This window comes from Propithecus coquereli, unplaced genomic scaffold (assembly GCF_000956105.1).
Source record: "Propithecus coquereli isolate 6110/MARCELLA unplaced genomic scaffold, Pcoq_1.0 Scaffold77, whole genome shotgun sequence".
Lineage (NCBI taxonomy): Eukaryota > Metazoa > Chordata > Mammalia > Primates > Indriidae > Propithecus > Propithecus coquereli.
This window is the reverse complement of record NW_012153840.1, coordinates 6828229-6835204: the sequence shown is the minus strand read 5'-3', so window position 1 is coordinate 6835204 and position 6976 is coordinate 6828229. Positions and strand designations below refer to the sequence as shown.

General features: G+C 59.4%; 1 protein-coding gene across 1 annotated transcript in view; it reads left to right on the top strand.

The window, feature by feature from the left end:
* Positions 1-539: 539 nt before the first annotated feature.
* Positions 540-6976, top strand: part of SPSB1 (splA/ryanodine receptor domain and SOCS box containing 1) — a 49873-nt gene continuing 43436 nt past the window's right edge. The window contains exon 1 of the mRNA XM_012662639.1: positions 540-577. The gene's annotated coding sequence lies outside the window, so the exon portion shown is untranslated. The remainder of the gene's footprint in view (positions 578-6976) is intronic.

Here is a 6976-nt window from a genome sequence, read left to right as displayed (position 1 = left end):
ACTGTACTGGTTTAAAATAAAATGTCTGTGAGGTGGATCTGCCCTCCCTGTAGAGATGCGCAGGCTGAGAAGCCCAGCGGGGCCGCGCAGCTTGGGCCCCAGGGGGCCGGACCAGACCTGCACCTGCTGGCGCCTGGCCTACAACCCAGCCGCCGTGCCGTGTGGGGAACCCACCGCTCAGCGGATGCCACTGCTATAAGGGCCCCAGGCTGGCTCTGGGAGGCGGAGCCCCCCCCGCCCCCCCCCCCCCCCCGGCAGTCCCATCTGCCCACCTTGGCTCTCCTGCATAAGGGCCCCGTCGAGAGCTGCCCTTTGGTGGCTGCCTTTTGGGGGCCAGGCACGAAGGGCCTCGGGTAGATGGTCTCTTGTGATCCTGATGACACAACACACACACCTGGTGGGTTCTGTTATCCCCATTTTACAGATGAGGAAACTCTGAGACCCAGAGAGCCTGAGGACTCGGGGGCTGGGATTGAATGTGAGGACGATTCCTGAGCCAGCTCCCAGCCATGGAACGATTCACACTCAGTGAGGAGTGCGTTGCCCTCCCGACCTGGCACCAGCCCGCCTGCCCTCGGTGAGTGGCTGCATTCCCATTTTGACCCACTCCCGGGCATCACCTGCAGTGCAAGGACACTGAGTGGGGAGCGCTGGGAGCCCCACCTACGGAGGACCGCGCTGCTCACAAGGTTGCTGACTAATTCTCTTTGCAAACGGTTCAGTTTCACATGCTTGCGTTTCCAGTAACTACGTGGGTGGATTTGTTTCATTTAAGGGGAAAACAAAACAAAACAAAACATGGAGGGGGTTTTCTTTCCCAAGAAGAGGGCTCGCCAATTACGGGTTTAGCGCGTGCGGCTCCGGGCAGCCTGGTGCAGTTCTGCAGCCAGCGGGCTCCTGGCAGACGGGCTCTGAGGTAGAAATCGCTTAGTCATTTGCAAGCTGGGACCAGGTGCTGGAGGTCAGGGAGGTGGAGGGGCCGTGGGGACACAGCTGCCACCTGGTCCTGCCGAGGGAACCACAGCCACCCTGTGCTCTCTCTGGCTCAGCCCTGCCCTGGACTGGGCAGGGGGAGGGGAGCTAGGTGAAGAAGAAGGTGCCAGGTGGGACAGGCGTCCTCACCCACCGTGGGGCTCACAGGCACCCCCAGGAGAGCTGGCCTGGCAAAGAGACACTTCCTGCTGGCCAAGCCACCCGCTCCAGGTGAGCTGAGAATGGGGTGTGCTCAGACATGCTAGACTCTGCTGGGGAAGGGGTGACGGCTCCCGGGGGATGGGGCAGGGGTGTGCGTGTCATCCCACGGGGCTCACCGGGTGACATCAGCACACTGGACATTAGCACAGCGACGGGTCTTGGCATAGTGCAGGCTCCTGGGGGCCTCTGCTGTGCCAGGCACACCCCCTTGGGCTGCCGGACGGTGAGGGGGTGTGGGGAAGAGGCTGATTGACGGGCGGACAGGTAGGGAGTTCCGGACGTTGCCATTTGCCAGAAGGCGCAGGAGGATTTCCATACCTTAGAGTCTCTCGGTGCCACTGCCTCAGAGCCCAGATGCAGGTGGTCTGTCTGTGACGCTCTGCATCTGCGTGGAGTAGCGTGGCCCTTCTTCAAGACAGTGCTGCTTCTCCAGAGGAGGGTGCCCTGGGAAGCGTCTGGTCTGGGTGGGGAGGTGGCTGGAGTCCAGCTGTGGTATTTCCAGCCTCTGTGACCTGGCTGTGCTGTGGAACTTCTCTGAGCCTCAGTTTCCCATCTGTGAAATGGGGGTGTAAGAGTACCCAGTGGGGCCAGGTGCAGTGGCTCATGCCTGTGCAGTGGCTCAGCCTCCCAGCTAGTTGGGAGGCTGAGGTGGGAAGATCGCTTGAGCCCAGGAGTGTGAGGCTGCAGTGAGCTATAATGATGCCACTGCACTCTAGCCCAGGCGACAGAGCAAGACCCTGTCTCAAAACAAGAGTACCCCATGGGCAGAATGAGGTGATACAGTCAGGCTGCCTTGCGCTCTCCGGGATCCCAGGCCTGAGGCAGTGCACCTCCCCCAATGCACCTCCTGCTCCAAGGTGGAAACATGCTGTGGAATTGACAGTCCTTAATCCTGATCTTTGGGGTTTGCTTCCTGTGCTCTCTGGAGGGGAAGAGATAATTCACAGATAATCCCTTAAGCAGGGGGCGATAAGGTCCTGGAGGCTTTTGATGGGGATCAGGGCTTACTCTCAGCAGGTGAATCCGAGAAGGCTTCCTGGAGGAGGTGACATTGAAGCTGGGCCTTGGGATGGTGAAAACTGGAGAGGGAGGAGGAAGGGAAGAAGGGAAGAAGGCCATCACTAGTGGAAGGTAGTGTGCGTATGCAAAACCACCAGGGGCTTGGGTGGTACCCGGCGTATAGTAAGTGCTTAATAAATGTCCTCACCATAATCAATATGGCCCAGGATTTTCAGTTTGGGTATCTGGGAGAAGGGGGTGTGTGGGGTTGTGGTCGAGATTTTCAGTCCATTAGGTGGGAAAAGACGGCTCCGAGGCCACATGTAGGTGATTTCCTGTGGCGAGGGAACCGAGGTTTGCCTGAGCCTCTGCAGGTCAACGGGTAGCTTGAGTGGGAGCTTTCTATTCTTCTCTGACTTTCAGTTTGACTTTCCGTTCATTCCGTGTTTGCTATGGGCCCCTGTGTGCTGGGTGCTGCCTGAGTGTTCCCCAGAGCCAGAGGAAGCTGGGTGGACAGTCGCAGGCTTGGTGACAAGCCAGGTGGGGACAGGAAGCAGCTGCGCTCCTTCTCCTTCCTGGGCAGGTTGGGGAAATGCAGGGATGGTTCTGGGAAGCGCAGTTTGGGGAGAGATGGCACTTCCTGTGGCCCAGCGAGGGTGCGGTCGTGGGGTCCAGGCAAGGGTGAAGGTGGGCGTGGGCACCCACATGCCGGGACGCACCCCTGCCCCCAGCTCCTCCACCAGGGAGGCGGCCGGCGGCCCAACAGTGACGGGCCTTCCCCCGACTTGGGTCTGTGCCCGCGCGAGCGTCCGTGGCTGTTCATTCCTCCGGCCTCTGCCTCCTTGCCCTTTGTCCCTCAGCAGTGTGGACCCTGCCTGAGGCACAGCAGCTCCAGGCTGCCTTGGGAATGGGGACGGTGTCCTGTTCTATGGCCCACGAAGCCTTACTGCCATGTTCCTTTGTCCCCAAAGCCACCTTCCGCCTCCACCCTGGGTTTCCAGCATCCGGGGAAGACCATGAGTTTGATGCTGGCTTCTGACCTGGATCCTGGGCAAATCGCTCAGCCTCTTTGAGCCTCAGTTTCCACATCTGTGCAAATGGGCATGCGACTCATCTTGCAGAATCTCCCAGGTCTAACTGAAGGCAGGCAGCTGTTTCCGTTCTTCAGAGGAATGTTCTTCCATCTGTTTAACAATTTGGGCAGCTTAGGCAGATCAGGGCCTCTGCTGGTCTCTGGACACACCGCAGGATGAGGCAGGGTCCCTGTCCCTGAGGACTCACCACCCATGCCAGGTGACAGTCATGTGAGCCTCTGATCATAACACGGCATGACGAAGGAGGGGCCCTGGCCGGGAGCCCAGCATGGGGGTGTCCCGTAGTGAGTCCTAAAGAGGTGTTAGGGCCTGGGAGGCCCCTCAGAGCCCGAAGGGCACCGAGCCGGGCAACGTCGTGGGGGCTGCAGGACAATATCTCAAGGGTTGCAGGAGACAACATCGCGGGGGCTGCGGGCCAGTGTGTGGCCACATGAGCCACGTCAGCCGCAGCCCATGATTCACTGTGGCCGTGGAACACACCAAGTCCCACGGCTCCTCCTCCTCCTCATCTGGGATCTTGGAGTGCAGGGGCGGGAGGAGAGGCTGGCAGGACTGGGTGGCCCCAGAGGCCCCGCTGCCCCCACCCCTCCTCGGGACTCCGGTGGCTGCTGTTCCCCTGTGGAGGCAGTGGAGGAGGCGGTGGGGACCCGCTCAGGTCAGGCACTTGGAGGAATCTCGGCCTGCACGTTCCCATGTCCCGCCGTGGCCAATGTTGAGTTATGGCTGACACCAAGGACGCGGCAGAAGGCCAAGCCGGCCTGTCCGGCCGGGCCAGAGCTGCACCCCGAGGCCTCGATGTGGAGCAGCCTCGAGTGTCAGCCACGGTGAGGAGAAGGACCCTCAGGGGTGGCTGGGAAGGGCAAGAGGGGAGGGTAGCAAGGGTGGCTGGTCTTATGAGCCTGTCGGTGAGTTCTCACATCCACACCTGCTGCCTCTGTGGCCACTCAGCTGCTGGCCCAGCCACCCTCCCCCGGCCGGCTTCAGGTGGGGAGCTGCCTCCCTGCCTTTCCTGTCTCCAGGCATCCAGCCCCAGACCTCCTAGGAGGACCACGGCTGGGCTCTGGCCTTGAGCTGGCCACCTGCCTGCCTCGTCCCTGGGCTCAGAGGCAGGACCTCCTCCTCCTCCAAGGGGTGTAGGGGAGCCCACATTTTCAAGTCCTCCAGGTCAGGTGACTTCTGCTGTGCAGCCAGACCTGCCTGTTCCGGACAGGGGAAGAGCCCCTCTGCCAGGGACCCCAGATGTCTGGGTGTCTGTTTCTCACTGTTCCCACCCCCCACTATAGTTTCTCTTTGCCTGTCTCCTAAATTTGCATGGCAGACACTTCCTTCTACAAATGTTTACGGAGCCCCCACTGTGTGCCAGACATTGTTGGGTGGGGGCGATTATAGCGGGGGCAGGACACACCAGAGGGTGGTACTGAGCCATCACTGTCTCTTGGGCCTGGACTGCCCCAGCCAGATGGCTTTAACATTCAAGGACGTCTCTCTCTCACCTGGCCTTTCCTCTCCCTGCCCTACCCCAGGTATGTGCAGGTGTGGGGGGGCCCTAGAGGGCCAGGAGAACCCCTTTCTCTCAGGGTTCCATAGCTCACTGGTGTGGGGATGTTTTCTATATAGCGGGTTGCTCAGAGCATCTCATTTATTCCTTGATTCGCGGGGGAAGCAGGCACCTCCCCCTTCCACTCTGCAGGTATGTCGGGCAATGCAGCGGGAGAACCGGCCAGCCCAGGTCTCTGAGGGAGCTGGTGAGACAGAGCTGGGCCTGGCCGGGGGTTTGTGAGGGTCCCCACAGTGCCGGAGGAGGTGCTGAGATGGCCTCAGGCAGGGGTCTTGTGGGTCACTGTTGGGCCCCTGCTGCAGGCCTCGCGCAGAGGGTGCTCGGTGGGGTTCGAGCGGACGGATGAATGAATGAGCTAGCCGGCCCCTTCATGGAGGAGTTAGCACCTTTGACCCAATCAGCTCAAGTCTGTGGCTGCCCATCGACTGGCTCTTTCTCTGCTTGCGGGCGGGGACTCTGTCCACCTGGCTCTGCAGCCCTGTGCCTAAGAGAGTGTCTGGCACACGGTGTGTGTTGGAGCCACTGACCTGGAGGGAAAGACGGAATTGGCTGCTCTTCTCTAACCGTGGCTGTGTCCCCGCCATGGGACCCTGAGCGCACCCCCCGCTAGCCTCTCCCTGCTCAGGCCGACCACCACCTTCTTTTGAAGGTGCCCTGGAGGGTGGGCTTCGTGGGTCTTGTTCTCTCGTGGGGGACTTTTCATTTATGTCACTGGCGGTTTTGAGGTCACAGGCGCCCGTGACTGGGTTTGGTGAGGTGGAGCTACAGTCAGCTGCGGGCACGAAAGGTTGGCGTGCTGGGGAGGGGCCACCCCCAGGCTTCTGCAGAAGACCCCCCCCAAGTGTCTCGCTTCCCTGCTCCTCGCACGTCTCTGAGCTCCTGAGTCTCTGACTCCCACTCCAGGCCCGGCAGGGAGAGGGCTTCGCTGGGGACTCTGGCTGGAAAAGGCAGCCGTGTAATTACAGGTACTGGAAATAGTCCCGTCTCCCTTTCAACCTTCCCCTCCTACTCCCTCAGAAAGCGAAAACAACAACAACGAAAATCCCCAAAAAAACACTAAAGCTGAAAAAAGCTCTTAAACCGTCTTAGTTTAGTCTGCAGAGGCGTCTGGGGCGGTGGGCCTTGCGTGTTTGCATTCCTTGGGCTTAGCCGACTCTTTGAGTGTCGAGTTTCTGGGTTAGTGGTACACGGAGGGGAAGCAGGAACTCTGCACAAAGGCAGCGTGTGTGCGCGGTGGAATTCCAAATATCCCGGGTGGCACCGGGAGGGCTCCAAGCGCCAGGGCCCGTTCCTGGGAGAGAGCAGATCCTGTGTGATTTTATCTCAATTTGCCCGGCTTGTTGATCGTCACCGTGGGACCCGACAGAGAAGTGTTCCAGCAGTCCAAGTCCTCAGACCTTTACTGAACACTTACTATGTGCCAAGGATTCAGCCCCAAATTGGTAAGAAGGCGTTTGAGAAGCTCATGAGTCGGTGAGGGGGGTGGACGCTGGGTGGCCCATTAATGCTATATTTCATCACAACTGAGACCCGTCGAAATTGAGGTTCGCCATTTTTGTATGTGCTGGTGATTGTCAGTGTCATGCCCTGTTGACTTTAGGGCCAGCCCAATGGCAGAGATGTTAAGATGTGAATTACGTGACCTTGAGTCAGTGAGAGACAGAGAAGGGTGGACAGACAGGGGCACTGCCACGATCATGGGAGAGATCCTCCAGTGGCAGAGGGTGTCTGGGTGGTGTTTTACAGGCAGAGTGGGGTTGGCAGGTACAGCAGCAGCAATATTAATACCAGTAGGTGCTGCTGACAGGTGGCCCCTCTGGGCTTTCAATGCACCTCGAACCCTATGGGGGACAGCTATGATGTCTCTGTTTTCCACACAGGCCAAGGTTGTGCCCAGGTGATGCATACTTGGGAATTGCGCTGGGCAGGTGATTTAAATACCTGCCCTCTCTGAGCTCCCTTCCTGGAAGGGGCTTGGTTGGCTCTGTATTAACACCCCATATCCCTGGGACTTAGTCCCTGGTGATCTGTCTTGCTCCTTCTTTGTCTTGGAACCATCTCTGTAGCTTCTCTTTAACCAGCACTTAATATGCACCAGGCACCGGGCGGAGTGGGCACCAGCATCATCTCA